At 37.7% G+C, this 15,592-nt stretch overlaps 1 protein-coding gene and 1 pseudogene across 1 annotated transcript in view; one reads left to right on the top strand and one right to left on the bottom strand.

Annotated features, from left to right (window-relative positions):
* The window catches only part of BMP6 (bone morphogenetic protein 6), a 251,761-nt gene that overhangs the window by 20,318 nt on the left and 215,851 nt on the right, over positions 1-15,592 (top strand). The gene's annotated exons all lie outside the window — the stretch shown is intronic.
* On the bottom strand, positions 698-4,990 carry LOC123232564 (annotated as a pseudogene).

Here is a 15,592-nt window from a genome sequence, read left to right as displayed (position 1 = left end):
GGGGCAGGCATTAAAACTACTGGACAGACTTTCTGAAGCTTTTAGCAGCATATGACATAATTTTTTGTTATGTGGGGTAAATGGTATTTGATATTTTGATTAGAACTTGAATATAATGTAGGGAGATTCAAAGCCTGGGAGAAAAGAAAGGAATTTTGGTTTTAGAGTAAGATTTCTGGTTGAGTTACTATAAATGCAAAATGTTTTGGGAAAGTTGTAGCAAATGGGTTTAGAGAATTTGGGTTAGATCCACAAAGCTTCAAACACTAGTTTCAGATGCTTTTACTCTACATAGATATCTTTTTCTGAAATACATTGAATGGCAGAGCATTAAGTACTTTGGCTATCTATCTATATCCTATTTATCTATCTATCACTACTATCACCACCATTTCCATCCTTCCCAGCCCAATCATTTCCTTGAATTTTTTAAAACCTTACCCTCTGTCTTAGAATTGATACTAAGTTTTGGTTCCAAAGCAGAAGAGTGGTAAGGGCTAGGCATTTGGGGTTAAATGAGATGCCCAGGGTTATACAACTGGGAAGTTTCTGAGGCCACAGTTGAACCGAGGGATCTTCTGTCTTCAGGCCCGACTTTCTATCTATTGGGCCAGCTAGCTGCTCCTATGTCCTGTCCATTTAAACAGTATAGTCTGAAGATGGGAAGATTGCCTCTGCTCCATTTCACCAGTGACAGTTACTTGGATACTTGGTAAATCACGTGGGCAAGGTAGCCTACATTGCATGATGTGAGTATTGCTAGAGGAATTCAGCCATCTTTTATCATATAAATGGAGATTTCCTTGATTGGCCGCTCTATTTACTCAGGTTTACACCTATGAAACAAAATTTGTCAATCTGGTCAGTGACATGCTGCAATTATGGGAGCAGCTTTCTTTACTGAGGCTGGAAACCAATTGAATCTGCATTCTAATATGATCTGCCATACCTTTTACCTTTTGTAATTATTGGCTCCTCAGACCAAGACTATTCAGGATAATAGAAGCAATTCAGGATGCATTGAGAGGAGTATTATATGAGATGAATCAGCATTTTCATCTGATATTCCTCCCTTTGGGCTTCATCATCATCTTTATAAACCATGGTAAAGATTTGCAAATGTTCAGTATATAGATCCATGTTTTTTGGCATATGACTGAAAGAATGCTCCATGACCTGATGCTCAGCCTAGGCATTCTTGTTGCTATCTCCATTGGCACATTATGTTAAAAAATGCAGTTTCTTTTGCTTTATTAGGGATACTCTCTTTCCACTGCTCAGGTAGAGGATTATTTCTAATGGGGTTGTGAGCACAGGCATGTAGGAAGATGACACTCTACTTGGGGTCTTCAAAATGTCTTCTATGGCTCTAGTGAAGTCCAATCCACAAGTGTTGGGGTTGTAATAATGGTAGCCATTCAACTACATGCCAGCATCCCTAAAGATGAGGATTTGATTTCCCAAGATGGTTTGGGAAGATAGGTATTATAGCTGAACTTAAAGAACTTTTGCAGAAAACTGGCCTCATCTCCTAATATTCTGGTTCTAGAAATGGTCTGTGCAGTTACATATTGGCCATTTTCCAGCTCCTTGTTGTTTTCATCCAGCATCAGTTGTCTTGCAAAATTCAGCCAGTTCTGCAATAGGTAGGTACTCTTTGTATTCTTCCTGGAAATTTGAGTATCTGCCTTATAAACACTTGGAAGAAAACAATTTCCCATAATCATCGCAGCAGACTCCAACTCCCAGATTCACCTTCTTGCTATCAATGTTTCTCTTATATGCTTCTTTAACCCCTGTGATAGGATCAGGGGCCCCAATTTTACATGGGAACACCAAGAGCTTGCATCGTTTGCAGCAGTCTTAAGGCTTGGGTCATAGAGGTGGCTCTAGAGAGCAGATGACAGCAGTTCAGCAGCACCATGTCAAAAAGGTAAGAGGGTTATTAGGTGGATTAATGGAAGTTGAGGGTTGCTGGTGAGCAGATGAGAGCAAGCCAGTTTTCATAATTTTTATTATATATGTTAAATCCTCTACCAGAAAAATTTCCCAAACAAATCTCTTTCCTCAGATGGAGAGGGTTCAGGATATCTTTGATTTCTTTCTCAGATAAAAGAAGGAAGGAAGGAAACAAGCATTTATTAAGCACCTGCTATGTGTCAGATGTGCTCAGGGCTTTACAAATATCATCTCGTTTGATTCTCACAATAATCTTGTGAAGTAGGTGCTATTTTTGCTCCCATTTTACAGTTGAGGAAATTGAAGCAGACAAAAGTTAAATGACTTGTTCAGGGCCACATTCATAAATGTCTGAGGTTGGATTTGAACTCAGTTTTTCCTGAATTCTAGTCTTGTATTCTATTTACTATACCTCCCACTTGCCATAGATGTTGGTTTTCAGTAGAGGTAAAACTGAAGCCCTCACTTTATCTAATGGAATATGCTTTATACAAAGTTGCCTTGACTAAGACAACTTTACTATAGCTTTCTTAATACATTGTGACCAAACTTCTGTCTTAACATAACAAGATACTCTCAAGGCACTAGTCCAGTCTTGGGAGACTAGAACATTACTTGCTTCTTCCTCTGCTCTGCTCAGCTCTATGTCTTCTAGTTGTCCCCTACCATCCCTGCTCCACCCAGGCATCTGCCAACTCTTACAATAACTCTCATCTCCAAGAAGTTCTCATTTATTACATAGTTCTTACCTCTCTAGTTGTTGGGCTTTACCTAAAGTCCTAGTTTCATGGGATCAATTATGTTAGGTGGGATGACACGATCATAGGATTTAGAGCTGGAAGGAAACTTGGAGATCATCTGGTCCTATCCCCTTTTGGTTGACAGACCATGGTCTGGACCAGACAGTGCAATGGTATTCTTTTCACAGAACTCTTTGATCAAAGAAAACAGCTGGACAAAAATGTCTTCTCAAGTGCCAATGAAGACCACTAACCACAAAGACTATTGGTATATCTCAGTTCTCCCTTCTGGGACGGGGGTGGAGGGGAAGATGACACATAGATAGAGAGACAGTAATAGAGAAACAGAGGAACAAAGTAAGGGAAGTAGGGAGGGAGAGAAACTGATAGATAGGTTCAGAGATAGAGACAGAGACAGAAAGAGAATTTATGTACAATGGTTAGAAGATAGTCTCTAGGAGGGTAAGTGTTCACAATGTATTTCAAGATACTGGCAATTTAGTGATTTCCAAAAGGGTTACCTTTTATCTTCTGAATAGCCAATTTTCCAAACCAAACTCTTCCTCGCGGGCTTTCCATTTTAGATATCTAACTTTTATATTTACTCCTGAAAATATTGTGATTTTTACTCTGAAGCCCAGAGAAAGAAAATTCTAAGTTGTAAATCATCTGTTAATTGTTTTAACATAATTTTTTTCATGAAGGGAGACAAAAGCAGTGGCTATCTAGATAAAGATCTATTATTCATAAGAATAATTTAAACTGCACATGGAAAAGATAAACATGTGTGTCCTGCCAGTACATTTTACATTCTAGAAATTTCAATGACAATAGTTCTCTGGCACCCTGGATTCTGAGTATTTGGTCATTCATTAACACTAAAGCAAGCTGATCTAAATTCAGGAAGTATCTTTCAATACACCAGAGCCATGATTGACTATGAACTCATTTATGTTATGGTATTAAAATGGAATGACAATGTTGTTTGGAATGCTATCCATTAAAAATGAATAGCTAAAGTATAAAGCACATGCTTTTAAGTCCTTCCTCCTATTTAAGATCATAATGTGATTACTTTAATGGGAAAGAGCTACACCTTTGAAAATACAACCTGTGAAGATAATTTATATTGCAATTTTTTTCACTGGATCTCTGACTTCATCCATGTACAGAACTCTTGGTATGGAAAATCTCTGCATGGATACAGAAAAGCAACTCTTTCTAAAGTCTTAGAGAGCTAAGAATACTAAGAGTTTAAATGATACATACAAATTCATGTAACTAGTTTGGACCAGCAGCAGGACTTAAGCCCAAGGTTACCATAATCTACAATCAGCCTTATATCCACTGCCTTACCACTACTTCTTGTTATAATTAAAATCAGATGATTTATAGTATCTTATATGAATTTTAAAATCTAGTTAGTAAGTTCCTTCTAGAATCTCTATTCTCACTCAGCTCTTTTTGTAACCAACAGCAGCCATTTGTAAGATGTCTCCCTTAGATTAGTGCCATGTAGTTACGATAGATAAGGAAAGGAAAGGGACCTAATAATTTTATTTCTCAGGTGTCTTTAAGCTCTATGATTAAATATAAATTATTTATTTATTCACTCAAAGCCTAAGGAGGAAACACTTAATTTTTTATCACTATAAATCTCCTTAATTAAATCTCTGTAAAAGCACAGTTAGGGATTATTGGTTATTACAAGAAAGATTTTGCTTGACCTTATTATACTTAGTCTAGTTCCTAGGGTCACCAACAGCTCAAGATTAAGCCCTCATTCAGATTTTTCTCCTAGATCATCAAAACTTCTAGATCACTTAAAACATCGAAGCTAACAAAACTAGTGGCAAGAGGACTTTTTTTTTTTTAACCAAAGGTAGTATAAAATAGATCCCCTTAGCATGGCAATTGTTATAGTCTCTTCTGGTGAGTACTGGTTCTCTTTCCCCTAGAGTTTCAGCCACAGTTTTCCCTCCTCACAAACGCAGAGCACCAATTAGTCAAGTCCTTGCTTCACTCGCTGCTATTGTGGGTCCTAAGGCCAATTCATTGACAACTACTCTTCCTTCATTATGGGTTTTGTAAGCTTTCTTGCTTTTGTATCTATGGGCTTTCCTAAAGCTTTCTCTGTATTGCCCCCTGCCCCCTCCATGTTTCAGTGTGCTCCAGATCCATTGGCACCCTGGATGGCACCACCAATTATCTAGTAGCTCTTTGCTTTGCTTAGAACTTGGTACTTCTCTAGCAATATCATCATTTTCTCCAGGCAGCTTCACATTCCTCATGGCTTCTTTGCCTTCCTTCTAATTGTACACAGTCTTCTGACTTCTTTCTGTCTTGCACATGGAAAGAAAAGAAACCTCTCTAGCCTTTTTGTCCACTATACCACCTCTCTATTAGCTAGAGAATATTCAGTTTCACAAATTATGCTGAGTGTTTAAGTATGGTCTGTAGGTCTCATTATACAGAGATAGAGACTTGTTTTATGATTTATTGATAAGAGGAACTTGTAGGTGAAACTTCTTCTACCAAAGCAGATTGTCACCTCTTTACAATTTATTGTCTTAGAGACTTGCCTAGAACACAGAATTTAGGTGACTTTCCTAGGGTGACATAGCCATTATGTGTCAAAGGCAAGACTTGAACCCAGGTCTTCTTGGTTTCCAGGACATCTCTCTATCTACTACATAACATTATTTCTTATTACATAATATCCATGAAATTACATGTAATGAAGGTAGATTCAAAGTAAACCTAATGCAATGGCCATATTCAAGCACTTCTGTTACAAGTGTGCCACCTTTCCTGAAGGCTCTGGCTGGAAGCCTTCCTTCTTTCTCATGTCCATGCACTCCCTGGTACCAGTAAATACCATTAGATCTATAATACTTGCGGTGTTACCTCCAGGTCTTGTATTCTGCCAAAATGGGAACAGAAAAGTTTGCATTGAGAAATGCAAAGTATATTCCTTTGGCAGAGGAATGGATCCGACATCAGTCCCATAGGGCTGCTTGCCAACTGAAATAAAGTAGAAACATCAGCCTCCCTAACTGGAAGCTTCTCAACAAGGCAGAACTTAGCTTACTATGTTTCAGGACAAGTTTTGATTTTTTAAAGTGAGAGTGATATTTCTTTGAATACAATAGAAACATTTCTACATGATTTCTTCAGGTTTGTGGCCATGGGCAAATTATTTAACCTTTCTGAACTCCAATTTCTTCATCTATAAAATGGGCATAATATCGTTTGCACTTTTTGCACTTTCTCATGAAGCAGTTATGAGGAAAGTATTCTGAAAATCAAAAAGTGCTTTATAAATCTGAGTTATGTAGATATTCCAAAATCAAGTAGAGTAAAAATCAACTTGAAATCATTTGTTATTCAGAATTACCTATACCATTTCTTCCTTACCCCCCTCACCTCCATTTGCAAAAATCAGCTAGGACCTGAGTATAATTGCATTTTACTATTCAATAGTGAATATCAGAAAATGGCAATAGCAAAAATAACATTTATTCATTGTTCATTATATGAATATTAAGTACACATCTACTGTTGTGTATGCTGTCAGATGTGATTGATGTCTTGATTATTTTTTATGAACTTCCTTCTGCTTTCTTTTTAATTTTTGTTATAAGAGAGAGTTGAGAAGGGTACATTCAGAAATATTAATGATATATTCTTATTAAATAATTATGATATTCTCATTATGATAGCAAGAATCTTCAGGAAAAATAATAGAACATCTTCCCTCAGTAGAAAAATGTGCTAGGTACTGTGGGGAAGTAGGTATATTATACTTGGATAAGATAGTCCCTGATTTCATGGAGTTTACAGTCTAGAAGAGTGATAAAACAAAACCACAGATACCTAGAATATACAATATCCCATTATAGGTGAATTGGAGAGATACAAGAGATATTTAAAAGATTCCTTCTGTAAGAATTGTTTAAAAGGAGTTGATTTTGGAAGAAGAGCAAAAGATATAAAGCCATTGTCCCAAGTTTGTTGTATATTCTTATGGCTCTGAAAGTAGCCCCCAGCTTGGAAGTGCAGCTGTTATTTAAGACATTTGCTCAGAATAATTAAGTAAATTATTTCATAGTTGCTTTCTTTCTACTCTTTCTTTCTATTCTTTTTTATTTCCCTCTTTTCTAACTGGCCCTGACTAAGGGTCTGAACAGTTTCACAATTTTATTAAGAGGGTATAATAAAATATCACATTAACTTGGGATATAAGCGACTGTGCCAGTCAGGGGTCAGAGTGTATCTCATATGGCAGCAGGGGATAGTAGACACAGAGCCAACTTCATTCTTAGGATTTTATTTTGTCTGGCAATAGCTCAGGTCATATATTTTTTAAGTATTGATATATGGCCAAAGTAATTTAAGTAATTTTAAGGAAAGCATCAGGATATTTTAGATATTGGTTTATCAATCTGATGCTTAATAATGTCTACTGGATGAATGATCTAAATAAATGTTAAGATTTACCTGGGTGAAAAATAAATTTATACCCATTCTCATGATCTAAGACTATTCTTTTTTCTAAAACCTTTACCTACCATCTTAGAATCAATACTGTGTATTGTTTCCAAGGCAGAAGAGTGGTAAAGGCAGGCAATGGGGGTCAAGTGACTTGCCCAGGATCACACAGCTAGGAAGAGTCTGAGCTCAGATTCAAACCCAGAACCTCCCATCTCTAGGCCAGTCTCTCCATCCACAGAGCCACCTAGCTGCCCCCAAAGTCAGAATATTCTCTCTCAAATGAGAGTGGCAAGGAGGGGACCCTCTTCCAATAATTGAAGTAATTTATAAGAAATTAATTCATGAAATCTGATTTTGTTAAATCAGCATGAGACTATCAGTTTGAATGTGAGAGAATATCTTTTTTTATTCACATACATATAAGAATATAAAAATTAGAAGGTGGAATACTAAAGGTACAAAGCAAAATGATGTTCTTTCCAGGATACAACTTTATTCACTAATCCTATGGGTTTTGTTATTTGATATTGCTTAAGGATGATCTTCAGATTGCTTATAGCACACAGCTGTGTGCTATGAGACTATGGTGGATTTTATGAGTCAGATTACTATTACCAAAATGTTTGTGAAATCACTTCTGAAGTCATATATTTGCATCATGTACAACCTTTTTGACAATCAAAACATTATGGCCTTCAGCACTTAGCTAGTAATTATAGTAAATTTTCCAGGAGTGTGCGCCAACTTAACATAATTGGGTAGTGGACAGAAAGAAATGTAGTCTATCTCTTTAGGATAGAATTCCATGTGTCTAAACTGATAGAAGTTCAATCTGAAACCTCTTTTTAGGTTTTAGGTTTAGTACTGAGAAATTCAGTACTATTCTGCATTGGATTCAGTCAATGACCAATGTCTTAAAATGTTGAGGATCCTTCTAAAATACTCTGTGGAACAGTACAGTTTAGGACCAGGGAAAATGAAAGAGGAATTAAAGCTTTAGAGAGACTGGGATACTCTTTGACAGTGCTATCACTATTGGAAATAATACTGATGAAGAGCAAATTGTACACAGAAATCAAGTCATGAGCAGGCATTACTTGAGACTAGGATGGATAATATATCATGTTTTTATATAATCATGTATATGTGTGCATAAATACTAGCCCTGATTTTATCTGTCTTTCATAGAATGTTTGAACATAAGAGCTGGGAGTAAGTTGAGAGATGACTGAGCTCAACAACTTGTCTCCCTTTTAAGGTGGAGGAAACTAAGGCCCAAATAGTAGTGACTTGCTAAAGGTTAACACAGTTTTTGTCAGAGCTGTAATTAGGACCCTTGTCTCCTGACTCCTGATTCTGTGCCTTTGTCCCCTCTCTTTCTGTGTCTGTGTCTGTGTCTGTGTCTCTGTCTGTGTCTCTGTCTCTGTCTGTCTCAGTTTCTGTCTCTGTCTCTTTCTGACTCACATACACGTACACACATACACATGGGTGCACATAAACACAAATTATCGAACTTATCCTTACCCTTCTACCCCCACTTTTCCTCTCTCCTCTCACTTTTCACTTTGCCATCTCCCCTCAGCCACACCTTCAGTTTTCTCTTCTTTTCCATCTCTTTCAGAGTTTTATTAGAAAAGACTCCAAAGATCCATTCTGTATTGTTTTTATTCTTTTCCCCTTCTCTGATTGCTCTTTACTTTAGGGTAGGTGTTCCTTATTATTGTCTAGTGGTTAAATCTGGGCATAGAGAAGTGATTGGGAGTGAGGCCATATATCTTTTTTTTTGCCACAGGGCACCAAATCTTTTTATTTATTTGTACAGGTGTTTTATCAATTATATGTAATAACAATTTTCCAAGCAAGTTTTCTGAAGTTATATGATCCAAATTGTCTCCCTCCCTTTCTTCCCTACCCTTTGGCCATGTATCTTATTGAGTCAGAGCTAGAAGCTACATCTCCTGATTCCCAATAAAATAGTGTTTCCATTATTACATCAGTTGCTTCCTCAGGTAAAATACTCATTATTCTGTTATTAAGCTTTGATTGGCTCTTATTATCCCTGCCAACTAGTGACAAGAGAAAAAAAACTATACCCTAGGGTGGCAAGGGATTAGCTAGGAATATAGATGTTTCTGATGAGCTCCAAACACCTAAGGGATCATGATTTAGGATCTGCTTATGCTTATTATTAAAACAAAAAATTTTGATTGTGGTTATAAACCTGTCTTCTTTTATTTAGAATTCTAAGTAACCCATTATTAATTAGAATGTACATAGTCCTGAGCAAAGGAAAATCTATTCCACAGACTTGAAGAATATTTTATAGGGGCCAGCTGGGTAGCTCAGTGGATTGAGAGCCAGGCCTAGAAATGGGAGGTCCTAGGTTCAAATCTGGCCTCAGACACTTCCCAGCGGTGTGACCCTGGGCAAGTCACTTGACCCCCATTGCCTACCCTTCCCACTCTTCTGCCAATACCCAGTATTGATTCCAAGACTGAAGGTAAGGGTTTTAAAAAAAAAGGATGTTTTTATATTCCGGAGAAGTATATTCTAGGCTCAGTCAGCACTTTCACATATCAGAACTGGCCACGAAAGCAAAAGGACACAATTTAACAAATAATTGTCCTTCACAGTCCTTGTTCATACAACAAATATTTAATGTGTAAGTAGTTTTCCCTAGTGTAATGGATATAGTGTTTGCTTCTGAACAAAAGGAACCCACCCCCTCTTCACCTCTTATTTCAAACAAAGCTTTGCTCTGAGTTGTTTTATTGGCAAAGAAGCTAGTTCAAATTCTGACTTCTATTACTTTCCACTATGGGTTATTAGGCACCAATTAACCTCTCAGCCATAGTTCCTCATCTGCAAAATAAAACTGTTGAACTAAATGATTTCCCAAATCCCTTCCATCTTTAATCCTCTGATAGTGCAAGGCACTATGCAATTTTGTATAAGTTGTCTAAAACATGGTTTCCCAATTTGCCTCATTCAAGAGTTCTTATACTGATAGTTCACATTACTAATGAAATTACAGGTTTAGACTCCTCCCTTAGGTATAGATATAAAGAAATAATGAAAATAGATACAGGCATGGATATGTAAAACAATGTACAAGTCCTAAAGAATACTAAGATGAAGATGGCACAGTTCTCTCAAAGAGCTTATAGTCAGTCTAATGGCAAAGACAAGACATATATATGTGTATACTTAATTTAATTCAAAATAAAATGAGGTATACATGAATAATACAGGGATGTCTACCCCAAGCATGTGAAGACTTCTCCCTGAAGAATGAGCAGATGCGAATGATTTGTTCCAATGGCCATGAAGGCCTGTGTTTGATGAGCTATCCAAGATGCCAAGGTCATCTCATGTATCCCAGGCCATCATTAGTTGTCCTGACTTTTGTTTTGCCACTGGACTTTGATGACTAGAAAAGAGAATGAGGCTGATGACTTTGTGCAACTTTGCCTCACTTAAATCCCCAATTCACACACAAGTCAAGACATCACCCCATGATGTCATTCGTCCTCTTTGAAAATGAAGGACAAACAAGAATGTTATAAGAGATTAACAGTGAGGAATCAGGGGCATGCATCAAGGAAAGCTTCATGGAGTATGTGACATTTGAGCTAAGTTTTAAAGAATCAGTAGGATTTCAGCAAGTGGAAACTGGGGAGAGAATGTATGGAAAGAGGAAAGATCAAAACATGCTTAGTAGATGGTGAATAAGTCAATATGGCAGGACTGCTGAATATATATTGAGTAGCGGTGTGAGATATAAGGAAGTATATGTTAAGTACTATAAAAGTGTTATAAGTAGTATATAATATAGTACATAAGTAAAATCTTAATTCACAGATTTGCTCTTTCATCTTGCTGTAGACTTTAGGCACCTTTGTCTAAATAACAATGCTGACATCCTGACATTGGATAATGTACTATTCACTTTACAAAGCAGTTACATAAACATAACGCCACAGATTTTTAATGGTTCCCATTAGGCTTAGAGTATCTCATATCAAAACATAGTTCATGGATCCATATTCTCATATTTCTCCTTCAGGGTTTAAGCAATAAGCTGACAGAGGGAATCTTAGTAATATTTTTGATGTAAAAGCTGCCTGTCACTGGAGACGTCCAGCTGTGCTGAAGTCAGTTTTATAATTACTATACACTGGAAGTGTAGAGTCGGGAACCAGAAACCTTCTAACAACTGGCAAGATGTAGAGACAGCCCGTAAAATGTGACAGTGTACTTTAGGCCAAGTTTTGTAAGTGACCTCGAAACCTGCATGTGTGTTTATATCCCCAAGCTCTGATTTGTACATATAAATAGATTTGTAAATCTTTAGTAAATGGGATGATATTTTAGCAATCTGCGTTTCTGAGGTGCAACTATATACAACTATAGGTACATTTCAGAAGCAAGTTTAGAACTCAGCAATTAATTCTATTGTTCTAGCTTCCCTAAGAGGGAGGGATATTAAAATTTTTTCAAATAAATAAAAGCATAAAATGCTTTTTTACCTTGAATTTAAAAAATAATATTGTTCCAAATATAAACTTTCTCCACAAGCCTCCTCTGTACAGTACCATTCCACCAACCCTTACCCAGTACTTTCTCTTTAAAAACATAGCCTTGATGGGAAAGAGTTGAGTGGAATTCACACAAAGAATGGTTTGCTGTGGAGGGTGAATTGCCAGATATAAAAGTTTAGTTTATAGTGTTACAGATTTGGATTTTGAAAGCTGAACTCTATTTGTGCAGAACCCTGGCAGATTCTGCAACTGCAAAAATACTGCTGGAGTTCATCATCCTTTTTACTGGGGCTTGTCACTGAGGGAATGAAGAGGTGGGGACACATTTCCTGTGTTGTGGAAAAAAACGTCAGGTACAGGCAGATGTACAGGTGTGACCTCCTTGCCCTGTTGACAGGGAGGAGTTAGACTTGCTTTTCTTTACTTTTGAATTTTGAGTAATTAATAAAAAAAGTTTTTGCTACATGGTGATAGTGATCAGTGGGCTTTTCACCCACCCTTTTGGCTCATGCTGATGGCAAATATATAATTAGACTACAAGGACTAATATATTGTCGAGTATAGTGGGAAATGCCAAAAGAAAAAATCTGCTGGATGAAGTCCATTTGTCCTGTGTTCATTTCTAGCCCTGTAAACAAACACAGCTGTTGAGTGATCAGTGCTCAGATGTGGTTAAAAAACAGTGATGCATTGGGAGTGAGATCACAGCAGGGGGAAAAACGTTACGTTATAAGGCTCCAGGAGGAGAGGGCTGTCCTCAGCTGGGTTTGGACTGTATATCTTCATCTCTGTATTCCAAGATAACTTGGGTGTGAGCAGAGTGAACTCTGTGTTTTCAGCTAATATAGTTGAGTGTTCAGTATGATCACTATGGGAAATTGGGGGGAAGGAAAGAAATTTGAAATTTTGTCTGCTATTTTACCAGATTTTACCATTATTTCACAAATGGGTTTTTGATGGAATATGTAGGAGGCTCAAACTTTTGTTTATAATTTCACCTTATACTTTTGTCACAGTGGTACATGGTTTTGAGCAAAAGACGTTAGCTATCCATGGGCCAACTATCCTGGATCTCTGGTAAATGCTGTTAGTTTTGAACTGCCTCCTTCCCTCCCTGTTACTTAGATTTGTGTTATAATATCTTCTGCCAATTGACTTGAAAGGGCTAAAGATGTTTTCCATTATAGGGAACCTGTCACTCTGATGTGACAACTTTTTTTTAAAACCTATGTCAGTAGTTTCCTTTCACTAATCAGTGTAGTGGCCAGATTTCACAATCAAGGTGATCTACTAACTTTTAGATGCCCTATATCTTCTGGTGCTTATAACCAGCTGCCCTCTTTGCGAAGGCAAGGAGAGAGAGATTATGGGAATAAGTGGCCTCGGAGAGCTCAGTCAGGTGGCCATGAATTTAAGGGATTGTTGAAAGGCATGGAGAAAATGATCAAGAAAGGCTCCATCCTTGACATAGAGATATTATTACTATAGTTTTTTTTATTTTTATCCTGGGACTCCATTCTAGGAGCATAGGGCCACAACCAGTAGGCAATGGGTCACTCAGGGTCACCCAGCTGGGAAGTGTCTGAGCCTGGATTTGAACCTAGGACCTTTCGTCTCTAGGCCTGGCTCTCAATCCACTGAGCTAGCCCAGCTGCCCCTACTTTAGGTTGCAGTTTCTTTAGCAGATGTAGTTTTTACAGGGTGGGGTTGCTAGCCCCACGCCCAACCCTCCTCCTTTTTCATCCGGGCTAGGGACCGTCCTTAGCCCAGGAGTGGTAAGGGTGGGCGATAGGGGTCAAGTGACTTGCCCAAGGTCACACAGCTGGAAGTGTCCGAGGCCGGACTTGAACCTAGGACCTCCAGTCTCTAGGCCTGGCTCTCAATCCTCTGAGCTACCCAGCTGCCCCAGTATTACTATAGTAATTGGTCATTAAAGAGGTTCTTGGACCAGTTGCCTCAGTTATTAGTTGCCATTACAAAAATCTTTTCAATTTAATGTGAAATTAGTTTGTAAGACCTATTCTAGGTTTCTGTCTCTCCTCTAATGCACGTATCTGTTTTCAATTCCTAGTTTTGAATACAGGCTAAGGTCTGGTCTTGTAGAACCTGACTTGTATAAATCAAGAGATTCACTTCAAGGGTTAAGTCTAGTCTCACTTTTAAACTGTGCACTACAGTGGATAAAATCTTAGTCTGACTGGATGGTTTTGTATGGCTGAAGTTGTTTTTGTTAAAAGGAGACCCAATTCCCATTCTGTCTCACCAAATTAGAAATTGTATGTTGTGCTTTTGGGGGATTAACTAATGATTTGTAATTTATCACAGTGATTAATATCTCTCACCTGGTCTTTCTATGATCCTTAATGAAACTTCTGTTTAGTACATATAAAATATGCTATTTGGTAGGATATGTCCCATTCTCTTTCCACATAAAATCTAATTTCCCCCCTCTTCCTACAAGAAAGTCTATTATGCCTCATGAGAAAATTCTATTCTTAGGGTTAAAGTTGGAGACACCTTAGGAGCTATCTAGCAGTCCATATTCCATTTTATAAATGAAGAAACTCAGACTAGAGAAGTTATTATTTATCCAAAGTCACACAAGGATTAGTAAGAGGGTTGAGATTTGAACCAATGTCTGTAATTCCATGTCAATGAAGATGTGGCACGGGTGCCTACGGGTACGAGAGGAGACTGCTCCATTCCCTCTCTTCACAGCCCTGCCTCTCTGCCCAGCAGCTGAATGCAAGCACTTCCTCCCTCAGCTGTCTTGGGGTGAGAGGTGGGGGGTGGGGCTCACAGGTAACTTGGAAGTGCAGTTTGGGCATATAATATTGAAAATGTTCACCAATGCTGGTCCATATATTTCAAATCTACCACATCAATATTAATTGAGATTTGTAGGTAATTTATAAAGGTTTTGCTTTTATTCCCTAGAGCATCCCTGGTTCATTAGGATCAGTTTGATCATCTTAATGAAGCCAGGGTTGTAGTTCTAATCCATGAATGGGTCTATTTATTTTTCTATGGAGAAAAATCCATGTTATATACTATCAACCCAGAGTAGCTGCATCATAAATGCTTGTCTTATTCACAGGAGAGATTAGGTGCAAACTTGATTAATATCTCCTGTTGCTACTATTGAAAAAACAAAACAACAACAAAAAATAAAGCTCATGTTGACATGTAAAAGACAATGAAATTAAAAAGAATTTATTAAGCATATACATCCTATAAGACACTAGTCTTAAGAGGCAGTATGGCAGACCAAGGTAGAAGAACAGAAGGGAACAGAACTGCTAAAGAAGAGAGTGAGTAGAGTGGAGAAATAAACTCAAGATGAAGAAAAAAGCCTCCCATCAGGCTGCCCTTTGCTTTTAGAGAGGAGAAACATAGGGAGGAAGGGTAGGTGATTGATAGGAGAAAGAGTAAGCAGATGATTATGGAAGCAAAGGATCTTAACAGTAAAGTAAATAAGAATAGGAAGTTCTTCCTCTTTCCCCCTGTCCCTCAAAGAAAAGACCTTAACTATGTTTATTCCAGTAGAGGACTTGGATTTGCCCAAGTATTATAGAAAAATCCTCTCTTTCCTCATTGAAAGGAAAAGTCTTTTAACTAAGGCAGATTACAGGAGAGAAGAACTTCAGTGTCTGGGGTAAAGGAGGGAAAAGAAGAATCTTGGCTAAAAAAAGACTTTGAGGGCAAAGGAAAGATGATTTGATTCCCAGAGTAGGGGAGACCAATAACTCATTGCTGAGGTTTCTGCAACAAAAATTAGTAAACAAACAAACAAACAAGCAAAGACTATTATGCTGCTAGGAATGACTAAGTCACTAACTCAGAAAAGGAAAGCAATGT

This window comes from Gracilinanus agilis, chromosome 1 (assembly GCF_016433145.1).
Source record: "Gracilinanus agilis isolate LMUSP501 chromosome 1, AgileGrace, whole genome shotgun sequence".
Lineage (NCBI taxonomy): Eukaryota > Metazoa > Chordata > Mammalia > Didelphimorphia > Didelphidae > Gracilinanus > Gracilinanus agilis.
The sequence above is the reverse complement of the archived record's forward strand: the minus strand, read 5'-3'. Positions and strand labels throughout refer to the sequence as shown.